At 42.1% G+C, this 22,753-nt stretch overlaps 1 protein-coding gene and 2 long non-coding RNA genes across 5 annotated transcripts in view; 1 reads left to right on the plus strand and 2 right to left on the minus strand.

Moving 5' to 3' along the window:
- SLC38A4 (solute carrier family 38 member 4) overlaps nucleotides 1–12,161 on the minus strand; it is a 63,895-nt gene extending 51,734 nt beyond the window's left edge. The window contains exon 1 of one of the 2 annotated variants that reach the window (XM_059402965.1): nucleotides 12,075–12,161. The gene's annotated coding sequence lies outside the window, so the exon portion shown is untranslated. Of the gene's footprint in view, nucleotides 1–5,387; nucleotides 5,707–12,074 lie in introns of those variants that run through there. The other variant, XM_059402966.1, reaches the window with a different exon arrangement.
- A 93-nt stretch (nucleotides 12,162–12,254) lies between these two features.
- The window catches only part of LOC132019615 (uncharacterized), a 30,091-nt gene continuing 19,592 nt past the window's right edge, over nucleotides 12,255–22,753 (plus strand). For both annotated transcript variants that reach the window (XR_009404816.1, XR_009404815.1), the window contains exon 1: nucleotides 12,255–12,368. This is a non-coding gene — a long non-coding RNA (uncharacterized LOC132019615). The remainder of the gene's footprint in view (nucleotides 12,369–22,753) is intronic.
- The window catches only part of LOC132019616 (uncharacterized), a 39,931-nt gene continuing 34,645 nt past the window's right edge, over nucleotides 17,468–22,753 (minus strand). Inside the window, exons 2-3 of the long non-coding RNA XR_009404817.1 lie at nucleotides 18,374–18,496; nucleotides 17,468–18,267 (exon numbers count right to left, since the gene is read on the minus strand). This is a non-coding gene — a long non-coding RNA (uncharacterized LOC132019616). The remainder of the gene's footprint in view (nucleotides 18,268–18,373; nucleotides 18,497–22,753) is intronic.

The following is a 22,753-nucleotide window of genomic DNA, read 5'->3' on the forward strand; positions in this document are numbered from 1 at the left end:
AATCCTCAAGGAAACAGGCAAAGAAATGACAAAGTATAATTGTTCTTTAAAAGAGAAGCAATTTTATAAGGGTTAGATTTTAAGAAGGCAGACTATTGAAGCTTGAGGATGACATTTTAAATCAACAAAATTGAGAATATGGGAAATTTTATAGGACAAGTGACTTGGTTTCCCCAGCCAATAATTTGCAAGAATGAAAAAGAGAGATGAGGCTTGGTTGAACTTATGTCTCTTAAGTCTCTTTGATTCTGTATCAATCAATGAGTGTGTGAACCCCATTTGAGACAATCAGGCCTATGTGAACATGGCCTAGATATTCGATATTAAGAAAATGGTTCATTTAAGGTGTGATAATTTGATTTCTTTAAGACTTATCTTTGTGAGATAGATACTGAATCCTACATGGGTCAAATTATATGATGACTTGAATTTGCTTGGAAATAATGTAGTAATGGTTGTGGTAAGGGTAGCAAGGAGGAAAGGTATGCATGAGGGTGAAATAGAACAGACAAATATCAGTAGTTGCTGAAGTTTTGTGAAGACAGAGTGTTCTTGTTCTACACGCAACTTTGGAATACATTAGAAATGTTCCATATTAAGAAGGTTTAAGTTTCCTAGTTTAGAGCTTCTACATGTATTATTCTTTTTTTTTTTAAGATTTTATTTATTTATTTGACAGAGAGAGATCACAAGTAGGCAGAGAGGCAGGCAGAGAGAGAGGAGGAGGAAGCAGGCTCCCCGCTGAGCAGAGAGCCCGATGCAGGACTCGATCCCGGGACCCCGAGATCATGACCCGAGCTGAAGGCAGCGGCTTAACCCACTGAGCCACCCAGGCGCCCCTACATGTATTATTCTTGATATCTCTCCAAAAAGTCTGAAAGCAGAAGGAAGATACTATAAATTCCTTCAACCAACCAGAAATTTCTATTACCTAGCATCTTTGTGTTTTGATAGATGAAGTTAACAATAGAGTAAGCCTAAGGCACACTAAAATATTAAATCATTTTCAATAAAATTTGAATTTTAAAATGGATCTTGCTGCATTCTTATTCTTTGAAAATTGTCCATCCATGGCAGGTATAATCTCCTCTTAACCAGAACACCACACTCTCTAATTATGTAACAGTTTTTCTCAATCCTTAGCTAGACAAATGAGACTTGTAAGCAGAATTTTTCTCTTCTGTGTCTGTGAAATTTATGAATATCCATGTGTGCATGTATCCCTCCGTGATTTTTGGAGGACATCTTAGAGGTTGGGGTTATTATTCTGGAATACTTATACACAGAGAGGTCCACTCACTTAACAAAGAGTAATTACTGAATGCAGGGCCCCAGGAATAGTATAAAATCAGAATCTATATGTGACTATCTGCCCCACCCAACCCAAATCCGATCTACTTTGCAATTTATTTAAAGAACTGTTGTTCTGTTTGTAATCACATACTGTGGTCTAAACACATCATTTTTAGATCTGTACTTTAAAACACAAAAAGGGTTTGTTTAGACAAACACTGGTAAGCAAGAGAGCACTAATGCTTCTGCCTTTGATTGGAATGAAGCTATGCTTCAGTGAAATACCAACCAATTTGTAGGGAAGTGTCAGAAAACCTACTAATTTGGTATTATGCAGATCAAACCACCAGTTAATTTATTGAACTTTTCACTTTCCTAAGGCTACCGATTGGATCTGTAATAGCTTCACGGACAAATGACTCGTCATGAAACTATTTTAATGACTCTCTGAAGCCAATATCTAGGATGTGTTCCCTTCTTCACAGAAATTAATTCATCATTTGATTACTGTTTATCAAAAATAAAATATGTGCCAAGCCACACATAGTTTTGTTAGATCTAAGGAGGAAAGAATCTTTCTGCTTCAATCTGTCTGCGTCCCATCTTCGTGGGTGGGATTAGAGATTGTCTCCTGTGTAGATAGGCATAGAGGGACCCTGTCCCTTCTGATGACCGCAGTTATGGTTAAGAGACACAGAGAAGCCCAAACAATCAAGTTTTCTAGTCTAAAACCTCCACTCTGACCATAAGTCTGTTAATTTTTAAGTCTGAAGTCTCATTTTTTTAATGTTCTCATTAGTAATAATCATATATGTGACAGCCAGCCCTATGCTAAGCCCATCACATATACTAAATTAGTAACACCCTCACCTTTGGGTAAGTAGTATTATTATCCCCATTTTACAAGTGAGGCTTGTAACTCCTCTGATGCTCAAGAGGATTGAGTAATTTGCTCAAATAGGAAACCTGATAAATAAGTGAGTAAGCCAGGATGTACAGCCACACATCAAACTGCAGAGCCCAGCTCCCTAACAGCTTTCCATCACCACTGGGTACCTACTTTTTGTTGGACACTATTCATAACAGGATACTGTCTTCAAGACATGGAACTGAGCAGGAGAGCTCAGTGTGGGAGCTGGGGCAAACAGAACAGGTATCATGGAAGAAGAATAGTATGACTCCAGAGAGAGAGAGGAAGGTGATTCCAGGCAAGAGAAATGGGATGAGAAGTTTGGCCCCAGTTTTACCCAAACAACTAGAGTCTACTTTAGCTCACATGGGATATCTTTGTAGAGTCTGGCTAAGATTCACCTTGACTGCCAGGTTGAGGAGTTTGAACTTTCTGGAATTCTGGTGTAAAGAGTAATGTAAAACATTATATATGGTGTCATTCTTCAAAGGGTGGATACTGCTATAGTATTACAAAGTTGTTTGAAAGGAATTGTATAGCTGGTTGGTTTTTGTCTACATTGATATAGTACATGAAGCATTTCTATTTTTTCTTTCAGAGAAATTCTATTTTTTTTGTTTTTAAAGAAAAAGTTTAAGAAACAAATAGCACCCCCCACACACACACACACACACCACCACCACCACCAGTTACCCCTTCAATCAAAAAACAAAGCCTGTAATATTGGGAACCATAGCCTGTGTCTGCATTTCATATCACATCTTGGAATGGGTGTCGTTATTAGTTAAATAAGTAAATAGCATAATATAAGAGAGGTAAACAAAATTCAGCATACCTTTTGGTCAGTCTCCTGACTTAGGTGGAAGTGTTCACTTCCTAAAGATTGCAGAGCCACGTTCCCTGCCTGTCCCAAGCTGTGGGACCTTAGGGGCCACATACCAGAGATACAATCCACAAGAACAGCCTGCAAAGCTATGTGAGGTGTCTAACATTTACACAAAAATAAAATAAATTACACAAACAGTACAAAGATTCTCTTCCATTTGGAAAGACTCGGGAAAGCAGATTTGCCTATAAAAAGAGTTATAAATGATTAGAGTTATGACAGCTCCATATGTGTTTCATCTTTGAAACCAGCATCCCCTCCCTACCCTCCATCTACCGGCGAAGTCTGGAATAAGGACTATTTTTCTGGTAACAGAAATCATTAAAACCGCGACTCAGCGCAATGCCTTCAGCTCAACTTGGATCTAGTCAGGGCTCTAGACTGAAAATTCTGTCATTTTGTGAATTGATACTATGTATCCAAAAGCCCAAAGAGTGAAAATCTAAAAACATAAAGGGGTATTTATACTTTCCAATGGCATCGGCCATTTGTTCTCTCCTTTGTGTGGGGGGGACAGAGTCAGGCAAGAGCTCTCCCACAGGTACTGGCTGAAGGGAGGCATTGAGCCAAACTCTTGTAGGTACTGTTCAGAAGTGTGGCATTTCCCTTAGTGAGCTACAGCCTTTGGAGAGTCCAGGTTCCCCTTGCTTGTGGGTGTTCGGGTGAAAAGTCATGTCCTCCTTTTAAAACTTGACTTAAGTGAACTCTGGGAGATGCTCCTCCCACCGATGGGTGGCGCCCGTGACCAGAATAGAACATTGACAGTCTCAGGACCCTTGATGGTTTCCCCTGCGGGGGGAGGGGTGGGGGGCTAAAGATGTTATTTTTACTCTGGTGACCCCTTGTCAAACTGGAGAACCACTCATGGTCATTTCCAACCGGGGCCCTGAGTTATCAGCTATGTGACTGAGCACAGACTGGCAGGGATTCCTACTGCAGAAGCATTTTTAAAAATTAGCTTCAGGAAATCTGAGTGGTCCTAACTAAAGATAAAAACCACAGAATAGATTATCCTATTGGTGTGGAAATCTTAAAAAGTGCCAGGTTTTCTATCTTAACAGTCTAACTACATACTTTGCTCTGCCACCTTCCTTTTTTCCTTTCCACTACTCCAGTGGTGTCTGTTTTGAATTAAAATGTAGTTTATTCCTCCCTTTGCCCTATCACACACAAATATCATTTTGAAGTCGAAAACATCCAAATTTTGTCCTCACACTTTTACCGAGTACCCTTAGCACCTGACTGAAGATCTAGACAAAGATATCAATTGAAAAAAAAAACCTCACCACTAAATATGGCGACGCAACTGGAATAATATGCAGCAATAAAAAGGACCCAACTATTGATACAACAACTTGAACGGATCTCAAGAATGTTACGCCCAATGGGGGGGGAAGAAATCAACCTCAAAAAGATCACAGATAATATGATTTTGTTACTTAACATTCACAAAACAATTAAAATATAGGGACAGAAAATACCTCATTGACCAGGGAAGGGAGAAGGAGGCGAGTTTGCTTGTAGAGTATTCGCACAAGGGAGAACTTCCGGGTGATGGAAGTTCTGTATCTTGGTCATGGTGGCGGCTGCACAAATCTGTGCATGTGAAAAAATAACGTGGAAGCCAGGCATCCATTTTGAGCACATATGTTGCACCAACATCAATTTCCTGGTTTTGATCTTATATGAAAATTACGTTGGATGTAACCATTGGAGGAAACTGGGTCAAACGTATATGGGGCCTCTCTGTGTGACCTTTACAACTTCCTGTGACTGTATTACTTCAAAATAAAACGTTAAATATGTGTAAGTCCACCAAAACATGGATCCCTCTGTACAGCAAGTATAATTAAATATAGCATAGTGACACATGCCAAAAAAGTGTCTGAAATTTTTTTTAAGTGTGCTCCTTCTAGAAAATTGCTTCAGAAACCCAAAAGAAATAACATAGGGATGATGTGTGTTCTCGGGTCTGTAATAAAACCACCCCGTGTATGCAGTGCCCTGAACCATCTGATTGCTTTTCAAGCACTCACAAAGCCCGGGTGGAAACAAGAATGCTTTCAGTTAGTTCACTTTCACAGTCAAGATCAGTCCGATCATACAGGTTATAAAAACATTTTGCGTCTATGGACCACATTCCTTCCATCTGGAGAAAGTGCAGAAAATAAGACCACAGCATGAGTATAGCCCCACGTTGCAGGCAGGAAATCTTCCTTAACACGGAACGGGCTGCCCTCCCCCTTCCCTCCTTTCTCAGTTGCTCTCTACTTCTCTTTCCGAGTTCATCTCACTCACTCGCCTGGTTTCTCTAGCGCAGTCCCAGCGAAAGCAGGCAAGCTTGGGAACGGTGCCTGTCCCCCAGACGGCGGCTGCCCGCGGTCCTCCCTGGCGCGGCAACGCAGCTCCTGCTCCCGCCGCCGCCCGCACGCACCCAAGGACGGCGGGGCAGGATGCGTGTCCCTGGTGAGCCCCCAGCCACCGCTGGAGATGCTGCAGGAAGGTGCCCGGACTGACACTGCAAACACCCCGACGCCCGACCAGCTGTCGGCCAAAGTTGCCTCTTGGGGGATTACATCTTTTTTTTTTTCCTTTCTTTTCCTTCTTTAACATTTTTATAGTACCCCGAGTGTACCCAGGGTTATAAAATTACGCCAAAACAAAGAGCAAAGTCCTTGTCCTAGGAGTATGCAGTGTAAAAAGGCGCAAATGACGCAAGGCAAAATGACAGGACAAACACGGGGCGGGTGGGGAGGAAGTTACCCTGAAATGTAAGGTAGAATCAATAAGACTTTTAGTGGGCCCAAAAAATGGTAAAGCCAAGTCAGGACTGGGAACAATAGAAGTAAAGGGTTGCAGTAGTAGCCCTAGGAAGAGGGATATTTTGGAGGGCTTATTACACAGAGCCATTATGCTCATCTATAAGGTAGGTAATAGCAGTCCATCTAATTGGAAAACCAGGATTTCTTATAACTGTTTAAAAAACACCCCAATGCTCACCATGTGCCATACATAATTTTATTTTACCTTCCTAAAAGCCTCATGAAGTAGGAAGTGTTTCCCTCATTTTATAGGTGAAGAGAAGGAAACAGTCAGGCTAAGACACTAGCTCTCTCTGCATCACTCAGGTAGGAAGTGAGAGAGCCAGAGTTGGAAGCAGCCAAGAGCCGAATCCAGGAAACCCCACTGTGTGATGGCACAGGCCTTCCTTTCCACACACCCCACTTCCCCAGCCCACATGCTTAGTTGTGTGCAGTAACACACACTGAATAAACAATTTAATTAAACAATATTTATATAGACTGTCGGCAGTGCATACATTCACTTTGCAGAGGCCTTTCATATTTCAGGGAAAACATGCTTCCCTGAAGAATAAGTACTATTGTAAAAAACACAAGAGGGTCATTCTCCTTCCTTCCTTCATTCAGCCAACACGGATGGGTAGCTGTTTGTGCCGGGCGCCATGGGAGGCCCCACAGAGACAAGAATGACCAGAAGAGGCAAGGAGGAGAGAAAACAAGGGAACTGGAGATGATGTTCATTTTAATAATGGATGCACACTAGATTTATCAGGAGAAATAGGGGCAAATAGCCAACAGGAAATAAGGGAACATTTCAACCTTATTATTATACAGGGAATGACGTTATTCTGGGCTGGACTGTCCTGCGCATTCTTTATCCCTCTTTCCATTTCCTCTCTTCTGTTTCCTTCATTTTAGTTATGACAGAGGAAAACACACTGTCAGGGAACATCTAGTATAGACATTTGCTAACATTTCAAATACTTCTCTGGGTAGCAGAGTAATATCATTAAACAGTAATGTCTGCCCTACACTGAGTGCTCACTATGAATCAGGCATTCGTTTAAGCATTTTACATGTGTTAACTCATTTAATCCTCATAACAATCCCATGAGGTGGGTGCTATTATGATCTCATTTTGTAGCCAAAGAGATTGAGGCTCAAAAAGATTAATATACTTGCCTAAGGATATAATGCGAAAAAGTGGAGGATTTAATGTATTAACTGAAATTAGGTTTTGGATTATTTGTGGATTTCATTTACCCTTTGAATTCCCTTCCAAATAACAGGTTGACTGCGAGTATTTTTTAAGCGTGGAAATGGTGCAGAGACATGCAGACCTCTGAGCCAGGGTTGAGAGGTTGTTATGAAAGATCCCTAAAGAAACAAGAGACCCTGGGAGTTGTGTTTTCCAAGTCCGCTATCAAAAGCCAGAATCTTAACTGGCATAAACATCTACTTTGGAGCTAGGAGGTTGCCATCATTACTGTCACTCCATGCCCTATCTCATGTTATTTTTTTTAACCACATTTTTCCTTCCCGACTCTTGTGTACCACACTAAAATAAATCAAGCCACTAAAAACTAAAGTAAGGAGAGAAATCCTCCCCAGTTAGCCCTCCCCAACGAGAAAAACACACAAAAGCATTTGTTTGGAAATATTTTTTTGTTATTGTGTAGGTTGTACCTTAGTTAAAATAGACTATCCCTTTGAGAGCCAGAAAAGTAATTTGATTTTCTCATAAGGAGGACAACAAAGTCAAGTCTTTCCATTTAAGCGCAGTGTTTAAAACATTACAAGGAGTCTAAAACACTATAGTTCAGTATTATAGGAGCATAATATAATGATAAAATAATAAAATGTGTTGCTGATTCCCGTATTCAGTCATTTTGTCCCTTGTTAACACAGTTAGCTTCTGAAATTTCAAGGGCAGGCAGAACTTTGGGACCCTTGCTGAGAGGATGAGCTAGGACATCACAGACCACACCTTCCTCCCAGCCTCCTCCCTCCTAAGTTCCCAGAGTGGCTTCCACTTTCTCCTTTCTCCCTTCAGAAGGCCAGTCTCTGTTGGGAATTCTCTCCTACTACCTTTTATTTCTGCTTCATTACCTAGTCTTGAAATGTTCTCTGACCCTTTCCTGAGCCAGCTTCAGTGGTGGCATGCTCAAGCCTGAATTCTTCCTGGCTCTCAACATGCTGTCAGTATGCCTGTTTGCTTGCTTATTCTTTCCTTCCCCTAGACTAATTCATTTCTTCAACAACCATTTCTTGGGCACCTAGTATTTGCCCAGGACTGCGGTAGGTGTTAGGGAAACAGGAATAAAAAGAGACTCCCTACCAGGGTTCCTGGAAGATAATGATAGTCAGTGATTGTTTGTGGAATGAATGAATGGAATTAGGTCATTACAAAAATAGTAGAAGGAAGACCAGGGGAAGATTAGCAGTCACACGAAAGACATTTGGCAATTCCATCCCTCCCATCGTGCACATCCTTCCCTGTTGGGTAACATCGTCGTAAGCCTCTTTCCTCCTTAAGTTTTTGTTTTCCTTGTTGTCTTTCTTTCTGCCAGCTTTATTGGAAGCAGGAACTCTGGCATAGAAGGGACTTAGTTCTGATGCAAGCACTGTCATTTACTACTGGGTGATCCTTGGCTCTTTCCTCAATTTCCATGGGCTTCAATTTCCTCCAGTGTAAAATAGAATAGAGATAGCAAACATCTATAGCATGGAGGTTTGTGTGAAAATTAAATGGGAGACACATTTGTAAAGGGCTTAGCTAAAAATCTGGCTTTTAGAAAGTTCTTTCCTTTCTCTTTTCTTTCCCCTACTTCCAACCCTTACCCTTCCTACAGGATGTCATCAAGGCAGTGGTGGCTTGTAAGATGGCTTGGTGATACATGAAGCATATTATTTAAAAAACTAAATTATTTTGATGAATATCAAAAAATATCTAAGTGGCCATAGATCCCATTAACTTTTGTTATTTTTTTTAATAGAAATCATTGCTTTGGATATGTAAAAATTAAAAAAAAAAACAAACTAAGGCTTAAGTTTTTTAAAAAATAGAAAATATGAGTAAGTCAGTACAAAGGTGAGGAGGAAAGATAGAGGAATCAACTTCTGAAAAACACTGAGGAAATAAACAATGACAATGACACGAAAGCAGAAAAACATTTAACACAGAAGTCCAAAGCTGCTGTAATTATTATGCTTGGCCTCAGCATTTGATAAACCGAGAGGTAACCATTTACCATACTATGCATTTCTCAAATGTCACTTATTGAAAAGAACTAGTTCTGGAGCCGCAAGGATTCAGTCTACAGCTGTATGATCCTGTCTTGGCTTTCTTAGTATTGGATTAGTCTGTAACGGGCCAAATGGTCAGCTTTGGGTCCCTAAAAGTCACCTTTCAGTTCTGCTCCTATAATTGTTCATTTGGATTTAAGAATAATGAATGAATAATGAATGACCCCATAGGACTTCCGAAGAGGTTCTGTGTTGTCCAGACTGTGTATGTCTCCGTCCTGCTCTATAAATGAATATAATAATAGAGTCTATAGCATAAGGCTGTTAATGAAGATTTAACATAAAAGAAATACGGCAATTGATATATATGTGTGAGCCACTGTGCTCATTCACCTAGAACAGACTAGCCTCCTTGAGTGCCTAGTAATGCATACTCAGCCAGAAGAGCTCATCCAGCCCAGCGGCCTTGAGAATGATCTACTCCCTTACACCAATCTCTCTGCTTCTTAAAGTTTTGTGATAGAATCAGCCCAGTGAGAGCTTTCAGTCTCTGAACACATGGCATTGAAGAGTCCACCTGCTCTCCCTCAGTTTCTCTGTCCTCACCAGCTCCACCCACACCATGGACTTTCTGTAGATTCACTTATTAGCATCTGAGAAGCTGTGTTACACACGTGCGTGCACACATTCCAGGTGAGAGTCCCCCAATCTCCATACTCTTTTTTTTTTTTAAGATTTTATTTATTTATTTGACAGAGATCACAAGTAGGCAGAGAGGCAGGCAGAGAGAGAGAGAGGAGGAAGCAGGCTCCTCGCTGAGCAAAGAGCCCTATGCGGGGCTCCATCCCAGGACCCTGAGATCATGACCTGAGCTGAAGGCAGAGGTTTTAACCCACTGAGCCATCCAGGCGCCCTACTCTTGAAGGACAGTTTGCAGTGGGGCTCATGTCCCAAACCCCACCTCTCCCCAGAGTTAAGGTCTATAAAAGGCTATAACCAAACAAACCCAAACCAGAGCCCTGGCCACCAGGCCCTGGAAATCGTAATCTAGGTGTCGCAAGTTCTTTTCATAATGTAAGACAATTCGGTCAAAACGACTCGGTCTGTGCTGCCTGGAAGCAAGTAAATATGAACATAACAATCCAGGAAATTGGGAGATGGACCCTCTAGGCTCCCTCCCTCCCCAAGGGTGAGACAGCTGGGCCACTCAGAAGTGCATAACAAAGAAAGCTGGGCTAGAAGTTGGGGGCGGAGGGGACAAAGGCGGTGGAGGGGCCAACGTAAAAGGTGTAGGTAGGACCTGCCCTCGGAGGGGGTCCGCTTACACCTCCAGGGCCGCAGCTACCGCTCCTTCTCTTTTCTCAGGATCTAAGATGCTCCTGAGACCGGTAGAGATGCAGTTTTGTACTGAGAAATTGACATCAAGATCCTCCTGTTCGGCCAGGCCCAGGTATCTAAACACTTGTGCTTAGAACTGTGGCTCCGGATCTCCCGGTCCTCACCAAGCCTCTCAAGGTCCCACCTACTGCCCCCTCACTGCCTGGTACACACACTGGCACACCACTGACCAAGCCTCCCAGGTTGGGCTTCCCAGTTTAATTCATCCTTTTCCTCTAACCAAGTCGAAAGGCGGGTGCGCATCTCCTGGGCTGTCGGCCCAGGCAGGGCACTCCCCCACTCTCCCTGCTGGATCACTAACAGGAGCTGAGAGCCCGCGGGGCGTACTCCACACCCCGGCGCCACCGCCCCAACCTTGGCGCCTCCACCCCTGCCCGTGGCCAGGGTGCAGCGCCCACCCGTGCCACGGCCAGCGAGGAGCCACTCCCTGAGCGGCTCCCAGGGCCGGGCCCGCCGGTGCCCACGCTCACCTCTCTCCCCTCTCCGGACTCCCACGGGCTCCCACCTCCCCTCCAACCCCGCAAGGGGCTCCCTACGTCCAGGCTCCCTTCTTTCTTCACTTCTTTCATTCAATCTCTTATCTCCATTTCCCTCAGACTCTCACGCACTCCCGCTCTAGCCTCTTACCCCTCCTTGCCTTCTCCCCACCTCCTTGGGCTTCTCTCCTCTCTCTGATGTCCCCTCTCCGTCCCCTCGTCTCCACTGGCCTTTCCCTCTCCGCGTTTCTGCACTTCCCCTGCCTTCTCTCCAACGCGCTCCAGGCTTTCCAGTCCCACGGCGCTGGATGCCTCTCTTGGAACTTCGGACTCAGGGTTCCCACCACCCCCCGCCACGGCCCCCAGACCCAGCGCAGCTTTCACCTTCCTCCTCTGTTGAAGGAGACTCTCTGGGGACTCCCAGGCCCGCAGCCCCTCACCCAGGGAACCGTGCTGGCCGGGCCCAGGCAGCCCAGCTGTCAGGGACAGCAGGTCTATTTTAGGTCCAGCACCCAATGTCCCCGCCCTAAGGACATGGGCCCGCAACTTGGGTAGCATTTTCCTAACCAGATCCCAAGCTAACTCGAGCTAGGTTGGTGGCCCCGCCAGGGCTGTGGAAGGCGGTCCCGGGACACCTAACTGGAAATCCAAGTGCCTAGGGAATCTGGGACCGGGGACAGGGGTAGCTGAGTAGCGCTCCCGGGAATGGGCTACCTTGGCACAGCCACCTCTCTTGCAAAGAGAGTCAGTCCCCTTAACCCCGTATGCCCTGGTTTCCTTAATTTCTAGTCAACCCGGTCATTAGTCTGCAATAACCCACCCAAAGCGCGATCCTTTGTGAAATCACAAGAAGAATAAGGGTCAATCAACAAATAAATTACAAAAAGCTGCAATACCTAACCTAAGCCCCAGATGGTTGAGAGACCAGACGGCACACGTGTGCATGTCCCTGTGCGCACACGCACACAGGAGCGCACAAACTCCAGTCCGAGCTGGGATCCAGCCACAAGTTTGCACACTGACAAGTCTCTAAGCCTAGCAGAAAATAGAAAAGTTTCACTCACCTGTGCCGCCTTCTACCTCTGCGACTGAGATCCAGGGAAAGTATCGGAAAAGGGTGGATTGAGAGACCCTCCTTTCTTTTCTTTTCGCCTTTCCGAAGAGTGGAAATTTCCATCATGTGATAGGGGGCAGCATCCTCAGTGTCGCATTTCCTGCGGACCCTCCCTCCCAGCCCAGCCACCAATCGTTGGGCGGCAACCTGAGATGTAAACAAAAGCATCCTCCCAGGTGGGCTGAGTTGTCCAGCTGTCCCGCTAGAGCCCAGCCTGGGAGCCGACAACAGAGAGGATCTTGGTGTGAGTTGGGGTTTTCGTTGTTTGGTTGGTTATTGGTTCTATAATTAAGTCTCTTCATGTCAATGTGGTCTTTGTTGAATCTGCCCTATATGCGGGAATAGGTGTTGATCTTCCCTTCTAAGTCAGTAAAAAGTCTTTCTGGTAGGTGATTCTAAACTGCCTCCAGGTTTAGGGTTATCAAACACGAACTTGATATCAAGGAGGAAAAGAAATTGAGGAAGGGGTACAAATGAAAAACACAGTTAAAGTCACTTTATGATCAGTGAAGTTGGGGATAAGTTGTTAGCATTTAACCATGAGTGGGGATCTTTGGCAATGTTTTTTTCTGAGACTTCAATTTAAACATTCCCAGTACATATGGAGAAATAATTAGGATACAATAAACAGCACTGTAATTTTTTATTGTTTATTAAAAGCTTTAACCTACCACTTTAAGGAAAACTGTTTATATTAAAACTATTTTCTGATTTAAGCAAAATTCTTGTTTCAAAAAGGCCTGTGTAACAAATATGTTCACAACCCTCTGTTTATTTTAATACTCATTTGTTATTCTTTGGGGAAAAAATATTCTCCAAAGGAGAACTGATGCCACAGTTCAGAAATTGCTTTCTGAACTCTGGCTTGTCCAGTATCACTGTATTCAGAAGGGTAAGTCTCACTGTTTGATCATTCCATGAAAGCCTAGAACCATCTTCTCTTACTTAGAGTTCCCATTGACTAAAACACCAGCCTCACCTTAGCACATCAAAAAATAGAACGATAAGAATTACCCAGATAATGTCTGATGATCAAGAACACTCAAGAAACAACATTAATATACACATACGCATATGTACATATATACACATCAAACTGTACTAAAACCTCCAACAATGCAAATTCAACAGAAGGATGATGCAATAAATACCTTCACTGGGGTTTCCATTTTGGAGCCTAAATATGAATAAAAATCAGTATTTAAATAGTACTTGTTTGGGGGCATCTGTGTGGCTCAGTCAGTTGAGTGGCTGGCCCTTGCTTTCAGCTCAGGTCTTGGGATGAGCCCGACCTAGGGCTCTAGGCTCAATGGGGCGTCTCCTTGAAGATTCTCTCTCTCCCTCTCTCTCTGCCCCTCCATCTGCTTGTACACCTGTGCTCTCACACTCTCTCTCTATAAAATACATAAATCCTTAAAAACATAAAAAATAAAAAATACCTGTTTTATGAAAGCAGATTACTCCCTCCTGACCAATTACTGTATACCTGCATAGTTTGTCATAACAAGAAGTTTCCATTCCGAGAAATTAGAATACATCAGAATGATTTTCAAGTCCCTTTAAACTTGCTGAAACTAGATTATTTTTGTGCTCACACTTCCCATTGATTCTTATTTAATGAACATAAGTATATTTTACAAAGCTACTGAAGTGTCAAAATTAGTAGGATTGAGAGACGATTAGTGAGAGATCAAGACAGATGTGTATTCCTCTCTGCCTAACCTAACATTTATTAAAGACAAAACTCAGGTTTCTAAAATGAAAAGCTATTTCAGAATAAAACAAATGAAGATGACGTCATGCAATTCAAGACAGATACTAGTTAACTGTGCAACTGCTCAACTCTTTAATGATCTGTTCAATCAGTTCTTGGCATCTATATCCTAGTACAGAAAAGATTAAAAAACAGTGTTTCTTTGCCTAATTTGCTGGAGCCCAGTGGGTTAGTCATCTATATAAACTGTTGCTATCAGGTGTGTGTTGAGCTAAAATGAGACGCATTCATCTGTGAATCAGTGAAGTGGCGGACAAAGTTCAAGTGTATCATCTTTTGCAGCTACTGTCCATTAGAGTTAAAGAAGAGCTCAAAGCCACGTCTCCATGGTATGAGGCAACTGACAGCCCTTTATTTTCTCTGCTACAGCCCAAACCTGAGCTGCTGACAGCTCTGATGAATCTACCCAATCTTCAAAGATCTGCTTAAACCAGTCTTTGAGATGATGAGAAGAAGCCCTAACCAGCAACATGAATACATCTGCAGGACCACAGTGTAAAACACATTTGATTTACCATCAGATCATTCACTGGCTCCGGAGGTGTTAGCTTAAGTCTGAATCTCAGAGCTACCACTCTCGAGCTATGTGACCTTGGCCCAATCACTAAGTTCTTTGTGACTCATTTTCTCCTTCTGAAAAATGGAGCGCATTTCTTAATATATTGTTTTCCTGACTGAAGTTATTTTCAGATGGCCTAAAAACTCACCTAGTGGTGGAGGAAAATGAAATGTTTGCAATTGAGAAAAAAATTTATAGAGCAGATAGCATTTACTACCATCTTGACAAAGCTGGCTTGATCGAAGCTGTCTGCTCTAAAATTGTATTAACACATTAGCACATATATTAACACAAAATTAAATGAGCACATAAAAGCTCTCTTTTCTAAAAGCACATTAACCTAGGAGTGGTTATTAGTTTTGTCATGAATACTTTTCTTTTTAAGAAAAGTCTACATGGAAAAATATTCCCCCCAAATAGTCTTTTGAACCAAAGCTAATACTTGAAAACAGAGCTCTGTGTTCCAGGAAGTTTGGAAAACATTGTGTCAAAAGTTCTTATGGGATTCCTCAGAAGTTTTAATCAATCTCCCTAAAGAGCATGAAGTATTTCTCCACGACTGTGAGCCCATTTTGAAGGAACATCTCCCAGAGCTGATGATCCAGAGTATACCCATTACCAGATTTTAGCATAAATGAATGTCTGATGAAGGAATTAGAACAGAATTATTATTTAAGGCCTCAAGACAGTGCTATCAAATTCCTTGGTTTACGGACTATTGTTGAGAAGTTTGATGGCAGTGATTTTAGTAGACTTCGTATAAATATTTTTCTTTGATAGTAAACTTTTAACAAGGATTATTTTTCCAACTAATAATTATTAAAATTGGTTAAAATGCTTTAGGCTATAAAATACCTGAACATGTATTATGGCACCGGATACTAAAATAAGTTAGCCGTAATATTATTCTTCTCCCTATTTAATGAGAAAGAAAACAAAGGTTCAGGGGAGTTAGGTGGTTCATCCAAAGACACAGTACTAATAATTGGCAGACTGGAGCATGAACCATTAGCTTCAAGTTCAGTATCTTCCACAGCTCACCTTCCTTTTCTTGTGAGCATTTTCTCTTTTAAGACTGATAAGTGTTTTCCTGCCTATAATGTAGCCAACACTGAATAGCCTGCTTAGCCATAAAATTATGATTTTTAAAGTAATCACTATCAAAGCAATTATCTATCATAATTACATGATTTCTAATGTCAGTATAATGACTTTATTTTCTATGAATTTGAGCTTGATTTATGTGAGAAACTGAGTAATACCAAGAATTGTATTTATGGTTGAATTTTAGTGTTATGTTCTATAAATGGGCTGCAATTTCTTACTGGTACTAGGAAAAAGATAGCTGAATAGATCACTCACCATCTCAGTTTCACACATGACAAAACAACTAGCAACCAGTTCTCAAAACAAAATATCAGAATAGATCTAGGCTCTCAGGAGAGCCTCATTTCCAATATTGGGATGCCAGGGGCTAAGCTCTGGGGCCCCCTCCAGGGGGTGAAAAGGGAGAGCAGAGCCCACATGTCGCACATGGATAGCTCAGAGAGGAAAATGTGCCCTGTGTGGTCAGCATTCAACACCAGCCCCAAGGACGTTAGCTCCCGTCTCTCTGGTCTGGAAATGGCATTACATGCAGTCACCTGAACAGTCATAGTCACCAAACACAACACCTTCCTTTTCCAACTCGACACTCGTGGCACGAATCAACTATAGCCATCTATACAACCCATCTTCTAAACTGCTCACTTCCCCCTGGCTTCCCAACACCGTGGTCTTCCATGCCTTCATGCCTTTGAGTGTATTCTGTCCACTTTCTGGAAGCCCTTGCCACTGACTCTGCCTGTCAACTTCACCTTTTGCTCATCTTTCTAGTCTCAGCTCACATATCACCACTGAAGTGAATGAAACCCTTCCCGACTCCAGTTATCTTTTTTCTTGGTAGGTTGGGGACGTGGGGTGGAGGTGGAGAGTTCAATGAAGGCTGGAAAAAGAGAACCAGCATGTTTTGGACACGGAATTTAGTACTTAACAAGCAACCTGGGAGATGGATGTTTTTACCCTTGCTTTTCAGATGAGATAATAGGGACCGAGTTCTGTGGCTTGCAAGAGGTGGGAATTGAATTAGGACTCAGGTGGATGGGATTCCAAACTCTTCTCATTCCGTCCCATGATTAAACTGGGCTCAAGAAATAGATCATAATACATTGTTTGGCCCCCGTTAGACTCTGGGTCCCTCAACAGCCAGTCTCTGTTATTCTGATCTGTGTTCCAAGCATTTGCCATAGCATCTGACACTAGGAACTCAGTACCCATAGCCAATGAGTGAGTGAGTGAATGAAGAAAGCTCTATGATTTGCGTACTGTAACAAACACTTTCTATTCCTGAGTTATTAAATGAAATGATCTGTGATTTATTCCTAAGGATAATCTGTATCTTCTCTCTATTTATTTTTTCGTAAGTCATGAGGCACCACGATTAGGTGTCCAGCTGTAGTTTTGGTGCCCAGAGAGACAGTGATGAAATCTTCCAGGCCACCAGCTACTCTGACGTGCTTTGCACAACTGGTGTTTGAACAGGGACTGACATTGATTTGACATTGCCAGGTAACACAATAGCATGGCGGCTTTCGGAAAATGATATCAAGGTAGTCTAAAAGCAAATTTTACCCATGTGACATTCCTCCGAGAGTTAAAAACTAATTCATGTCAGTCTTAACTTCATATTTTCTTTATCAGGAAAAATCAAATGAAAAGATTTATCAGCCAAAACCAGACATGTTTAAGGAGAATTACCACATTCTCCTTAAACATGTACATTCTTATGTACAAAAATTTATGTACGAACTCCAAATGTATAGGAGACAGAAAATGAGAAATGAAACACTTGGTTTCGAATTTCTAGAACCAGATGTCCTTTATTTGAACTCCAGCTCTGAATTCACTTACCAGCTAATAACTACTTAGTAGTTACACAATAATTAGGCAAATGATCGGCCTCTCTATACTTCAGTTTCCTCAGCCGTTATTTGGGGATAATTGTTGTACCTATTCACAGAGTTGGGTTTTTTGTTTTTATTGATTGATTGATTTGTCAGAGAGAGACACAGTAAGAGTGGGAACATAAACAGAGGGAGTGGGAGAGGATGAAGCAGGCTCCCCTCTGAGCAGGGAACCTGATGCAGGGCTCGATCCCAGGACTCTGGGATCATGACCTGACCTGAAGGCAGACACTTAAGGACTGAGCCACCTAGGTGCCCCTCACAGAGTTGTTTAAAAAACTTTAATTAAGTCACTTGCACCACATACCCTTTTCAAATAGAAAATGTTGGGATGCCTGGGTGGCTCAGTTGTGTAAGTGGCTGCCTTTGGCTCAGATCATGATCCCAATGTCTTGGGATCGAGTCCAACATCAGGCTCCTTGCCCAGTGGGGAGTCTGCTTCTCCCTCTGCCTGCTGCTCCCCCTGCTTGTGCTCTCTCTCTCTGACCAATAAATAAATCTTTAAAACACACACACACACAAAATGGAAAATGCTGGTAATAGTCACATCATTTGTTGGTGAAAAATTCTTATAACCACCCCAGAACTTTATTCAGGTCCCCTGGGCCTGTTTCCTCATCCTTAGTACAAGAGACAGACTGTTTGACCCTTGCATCCTGTGTGATCTACACTCTACAAATGAATAGCTTCTGAGTGTTCTTTATTCCCTTGCCATCACCACAAAACTCCAGTTTCCTATTTGCCTTCTGAAGAGATGGAGGACAGGAAACAATTATTAATCTACTTCTTAATTTTCAGAAGACTCAATCTAAAATAGAACAAAACAAAACTTGCTAAGTTCCATGAAAGCATTTAACTTCTAGTCTTCAAATGTAGGAGAGGTGGTGTGAAAGGGGACAGAAATATGTGCTCACTTTTACGTTGGGCTCTAGCCTCCAGCGGTCCCAAGGGTAGAGCATTACTTCATACTTTCTCCTTGTTGGCATGGTTTCTCTGGAGACTGTGAGTTCTGTTGCTGTTTTGTCAAGACATATTTGCTGAATAAATAAAAGAATGGATGGGCACATCAATGATGTTTCTCTGTTTTTCAAGAAGTTAAAAAGTTGAATAATAAAAAATGGACTTTTTACCAAACAAAAACATTTCAGATTAAAACACTACTGTGAAGATGACTTTGGCACTTATTGGTCTTAAAATTATAACTGGTGTTACTGGGGGAGATATTCCTATCCTATATGGGACCTTGGAGAAGTTGAGTCTAACTGAGATCATCTTCTGTGTCATTCCAGCCACTGACCAGGGTGGAGTCTGCCTTCTGTTCTTCCCAGAGTGGAAGCATTCTTCCAGCCCCTTCTTTGATGAGGGTCTCAGCAAAATAGGAGGTCTGGGCCCTTCTCTTCTGTAGCATTCCCACCCCGTCAGTCCTCAACTGCCCACAAACACAGGACTATGTAGATGTGTTAAAATTCTGAAGAGTGAGGCACATCTCAGAAGGGTATTCCAAAGTGAGAGTTTGAAGGTTGAAAATGGGACTAATTTGAGTGTACAAAGGATGGTTCTGACAGAAAGCCTCTTGAACACTGTCTTCACTTGAGACATTCCTCCCCTCTGGACTTTGCCTACCCACAGCTAGCCTCTCCATTCAAATCTGGTAACCCCATCTCCTCCCTCAGAAAACCCAGTCCTGTCCATAGCTACTCACCTTCTGACTTAATTGACACTTAGTGGGTGCCCCTCAGTGTTAGGTGCTAGGGACAGAACTATGAGCAAAACAGACATGATCCCTGTCCTTGTGGAGTTTATAATGTGGCAAGAGAAAATATTTTCATCAAAGTGTGACACAAATAAATAGAAAATGACAAAGACTGTAGTGAAGGAACGATCCACAGGGTCCAGGGAAAGACTTCCTTGAGACCATGATTCAAGAATCAACATGAGGAGAGTTTTGTTTCTTAAGACAGTCATGACTTTGGCATAGTCATGTGCCCATGGGCAGCCCATGCCAGCATTTGAGCTGTTGCTCCTGAGATAGGAGAGGTGCAGATCCATTTCAGGTCGCAAGAAGGACTCCTCTCCAGAGGCGGACAAGCTCCTATGTCAAAAATTAGGTAAATGTGGGATTCTGTTCTGTCTCCCTGCCAGTAAGAGCCATGAACTGACTGGTCTGTTTCTAGGTCCCCTGTGAATCAGCACATCTTGCAGAACATGCTTTACCCACCTAGAGATAACCAGAGTTACTTAATCTTTTGCTTGATTCTTTAAGAATCATAGAGCTCATCCCACCTGAATACTGTGCTTTCAATTAATTTTCTGTACTGCTTTAGACCAACCACATTGCAATGGGAATCATTGTGTATTAGTTGTCAAGGCTGCTCCCTTTGCTGTCTGGAAGGAATGATCCAGCCTGATGGAATCTTTTTCATTCTGGATCGTCTGGTGATGATTGAGGTGGGAGAGGGAGGCATCTGTTAGTTCAACTTGCCATCGAGAGCTCAAGAGCAAAAAAATATTAAAAAAATAAAAAAATAAAAAATTTCTGGTTCTTTAAAAAAGCCTGACTGTAAACTAAAGGGCTATCTGAGTGAGTCAGTAAGGAATTAGCCCCAAAAATGGGGCATGGGGGTACCTCCATTTAGAGAAAGCTATGGTCCATGATCCAGAGGTTCCTTTAAATCTTGAACAAACAAAAATGGTAAAGTCAGTTTGGAAGTGAAATTTACAGTCAGTCCCCGCATTTTTTCTTAAACTTATGTTGACATATTGCAGCATGTAGTACGTTAGGAAAGACATGTTGCAATATTCTGCAATATTTAATGTGTAAAGGACAAAGTCACACCTCAATCCCATGTTCTGGGTTTTGTGGGTTTTTTTTTTGTTTGTTTGTTTTATTCTGTTTTGTTTTTTACTCCGTAATCCCCACCACCTGTTTAACCCATCCTCCCGCCCACCTCCACTCTGGTAACCATCAGTTTATTCTCTATAATTAAGAGTCTGTTTCTTGATTTGTCTTTCCTTCTCTTATTTTTTCCCTTTGTTTATTTGTTTTGTTTCTTTAATTCCACATATTAGTGAAATCATAGGGTATTTTCTTTCTCTGACTTATTTTGCTTGGGATCATCTTCTCTCTCTCTATCCATATTATTGCAAATGACAAGATTTCATTCTTTTTTTATGGATGACTAATATTCCATGACACACACATGTGCACAAACACACACACCCCACTTCTTCAGCCATTCATCAACCGATGGCCACCTGGACTGCTTCCATATCTTGGCTGTTGTAAACAATGCTGTGATAAACAGAGGAGTACATGTATCTCTTCGAACAAATGTTCTTGTATTCATTGGGTAAATGCCCAGGGGTGTTGGGTCATAGGATAACTCTATTTTCAAGTTTTTGAGGAACCTCCATACTGTTTTCCGGAGTAGCTGCATCAGGTTACATTCCCACAAACAGTGTAAGAGGGTCTCCCTTTCTCCACATCCATGCCATCACTTGTAACTTTATTTATATGAATCCTTTCTCTTTTTTTCTTGATTAACCTGGCTAGAAGTTTATCAATTTTATTGATTTTTTTTTTCAAAGAACCACCTCCTGGTTTCATTGACCTGTTATATTGTTTTTTTTCTTTCTGTATCATTTATTTCTGCTCTAATCTTCATCATTTCTAATCTTCATCATTTCTTTCCTTCTGCTGGTTTTACATTTTTGTTTGCTGTTCTTTTTCTAGCTCCTATAGGTGCAAGGTTAGGTTGTTCATTTGAGATTTTTCTTGCTTTTTGAGGGAGGCCTGTATGGCTGTGAGTCTCCCTCTTAGAACCACTTTTACTGCATCCCAGAGGTTTGAGGCCATTGTGTTTTCATTTTCACTTGTTTCCATGTGTATTTTTTATTTCTTCTTTTATTTCCTGGTTGACCCATTCATTGCTTCATAGCTTGTTATTTAACTTCCGTGTATTTATGGTCTTTCCAGATTTTCTCTTGTGATTGACTTCTAGATGCATAAGAGCTTTATGTTTTTCAGTGTAACCAATTTTTATGCTAGCAATTTAACTTATAACATAAAGGGAGAATCCTACCAAAGGTGACTGCGTAGGTAAGTCTGTCATCATGATTATGACATTTGGTTTCCAACTATAATTTCCAAATAGCCTCTTCAAACCAAATCTGCTTATAGGCCTGCTCTTATTTAAATATCAGCACCTGAATGTGTAAGGCAAGTAGGCCTTTAGGAACTCCCTTTAGGAACCCAAACCTACAGAGTTGCCTCCTCAGCTTGCTTGCAAAGCAGGCCCTAGAGAGAGCTGTTAGGGCAGCCTAAGAGGTATCCTGAAATGGGAAAGGTATCACCCTTTCTGGAACCGGCCTTGGCTCTGAAAATGTATGTTTGGCATCTGTCTAATATATCTTCCACTTTCTCTGGCCCCATGAAAGGTGGCATGTGTCCGTGGCAGGGGATGGGGGTGTGGAATTGGAAGGGACAGTGCCCTCCCATTCTCATCCTTCTCCATATCAAAGCCTGCTCAGAAGCAAGGCCTGATAAACTCCCTGGCTTTGAGGTGTGAGGGTTTAAAGTACTATCTTCTACGTATTAAGCAACAATTTACTGACTATTTTTATGCTAGATAATGTCTAAGATACAAGAGAGACAAATTAGACATTCTCAGTTTTTTTTAAATGTGCAATCTAGTGGAGGGGGTCATACATGCAAGAGTAATTATTGAAAACAGAGTCCTTGTCGGCACTGGGTGGTGACCGGTGCAGAGGAAGTCATCCAGAGGAATATGAAGTAAGCAGCCTCGTGGTTCCAGTTGGGACATGGTAGGACCATATCTCTGTACCTTCCCAAAAGCAGCAAGGTAGTGTTTAATGTTAATTATTTTCTCTGGCACTTCAAGCAGGCTTCTTCCTTAATGATGTTTACTATTAACAGAATAATAAAACAATCTTTAGGCCAAAGGACCTAGACCCTCTACATTGAAATTTCAGATACCCAGAAGGAAGGTGCTCTGTCCCTATAGTGCCAGATTACTGACAGGCCTATGTGGAGGTTTACACCAGATTGATGCAGAGCAGAGGGTAAAATAGAAACTCTCAGACTGCATTCTGGAGAAGCTGATTCAGTAATGTTGGCCTTTGCCTCAATAGAGTTTAACCACCTACCCCAGGTCATTTTTATGTATGGCCAAGTTTGAAAATTTCATGATGTCCTGAAACGCCTGAAATTATACCAGGTTGGGGCATGTCTATTTGGAAGTCCAGCTCTCGCCCTTTCCTGGCACCATAGCTCA

Source organism: Mustela nigripes, chromosome 6 (genome assembly GCF_022355385.1).
Source record: "Mustela nigripes isolate SB6536 chromosome 6, MUSNIG.SB6536, whole genome shotgun sequence".
Classification (NCBI taxonomy): Eukaryota; Metazoa; Chordata; class Mammalia; order Carnivora; family Mustelidae; genus Mustela; species Mustela nigripes.